General features: G+C 39.9%; 1 non-coding gene across 1 annotated transcript; it reads right to left on the reverse strand.

The window, feature by feature from the left end:
• Nucleotides 1-1,429: 1,429 nt before the first annotated feature.
• On the reverse strand, nt 1,430-1,565 carry LOC147379103 (U8 small nucleolar RNA). The gene has a single exon (XR_015135318.1). It is a non-coding gene; the product is annotated as a U8 small nucleolar RNA (small nucleolar RNA).
• Nucleotides 1,566-1,823: the final 258 nt, after the last annotated feature.

Genomic DNA, 1,823 nt, shown 5'->3' on the forward strand with positions numbered 1-1,823 from the left:
TCAAAAAACTAATATCATGGCATCTGGTCCCAACACTTCGTGGCAAACAGATGGGGAAACAGTGCAAACAGTGACAAACTTTATTTTTTTGGATTCCAAAATCACTGCAGATGGTGACTGCAGCCATGAAATTAAAAAATGCTTGCTCCTTGGAAGAAAAGCTATGACTAACCTAGACAGCATATTAAAAAGCAGAGACATTCCTTTGCCAACAAAGGTCCATATAGTCAAAGCTATGGTTTTCCAGTAGTCATGCGTGGATGTGAGAGTTGGACTATAAAAAAAGCTGAGTGCCGAAAAATCGATGCTTTTGAACTGTGGTGTTGGAGAAGACTCTTGAGAGTCCCTTGGACTGCAAGGAGATCCAACCAGGCAATCCTAAAGGAAATTAGTCCTGAATATTCATCGGAAGGACTGATGCTGAAGCTGAAACTTCCATACTTTGTCCACCTGATGCAAAGAACTGACTCACTAGAAAAGACCCCAATGCTGGGAAAGACTGAAGGCAGGAGGAAAAGAGGAGGACAGAAGATAAGATTGTTGGATGACATCACCGACTTGAGCAAGCTCCAGGAATTGGTGATTGACAGGGAATCCTGGCATGCTGCAGTCCATGGGATCACAAAGCAACTGAGAGACTGAACTGAACTAAGTAATATATAATTAGTAAATTCATTTTTCTATTTTAAAAAAAGGAATTATGCATATAAACATATGCATAATGGAAAAGAGGTCACAATAAATATAACAAAGTATTAACAGCTAATATTTAAATATTAATATTATATGATGGTAAAATTAGGACTCAGAGAAGGCAATGGCACCCCACTCCAGTACTCTTGTCTGGAAAATCCCATGAAAGGATGAGCCTGGTAGGCTGCACTGCAGTCCGTGGGGTCGCTAAGAGTCGGACACGACTGAGCGACTTCACTTTCCCTTTTCACTTTCATGCATTGGAGAAGGAAATGGCAACCCACTCCAGTGTTCTTGCCTGGAGAATCCCAGGGACGGGGGAGCCTGGTGGGCTGCCGTCTCGGGTTGCACAGAGTCTGACGCGACTGAAGCAACTTAGCAGCAGCAGCAAAATTAGGACTAATTTATATTTTCTTTCTTTTGCTTATGGGCTTTCCTTGTGTCTCAGCTGGTAAGGAATCTGCCTGCAATGCAGGAGACCTGGATTCAGTCCCTGGGTTGGGAAGATCCCTTGGAGAAGGGAAAGACTACCCACTCCAGTATTCTGACCTGGAGAATTCTATGGACTGTATAGTCAGTCCGTGGGGTCGCAAAGAGTCGGACACGACTAAATGACTTTCACTTTCACTTTTCTTTTGTTTATCTGATTTTTCAAAATTTTCTGTAACTTATGTTATTTTTTAAAAGAAAAAATATTTAATAGCAAGTACCTTATTTTTTTATTTTTGTTTTTTTAATCAGATAGGTGCAGTCAGGGTGTTGCAAGTCCTGATTATGGAGAGCCCTTAATCATAAATCATTCGAGCTCCAATCATCACATTCTATTCTGCCCTCCAAAAAGAGGAACAGGTAAGAATTATCTTACCTGACAATAGCAAGTACTTTAAGTTAGAGTTTCCAGGTATCATGGGACATACTTACACCAAAAAATTATTCATTATTTAATCTGAATTTTTAATTTAATGAGGTGTTTTGTATTTTTATTTACTAAATCTGGCCAGCCTATTTTTAATATAAAGCAATCAAAGGAGAGACTTGGGTGCTGGCCCCTTTGAGAACAGAAGAGTCACTGATTGTATCCAGTCTTTTAAACCAGGAAATAGGATTTGATGGAATAAGATAGGAAGATA

Source organism: Bos grunniens, chromosome 1, assembly GCF_055505025.1.
Source record: "Bos grunniens cultivar Pamir isolate PY7600 chromosome 1, Bosgru_T2T1.0, whole genome shotgun sequence".
In the NCBI taxonomy this organism is placed as follows: domain Eukaryota; kingdom Metazoa; phylum Chordata; class Mammalia; order Artiodactyla; family Bovidae; genus Bos; species Bos grunniens.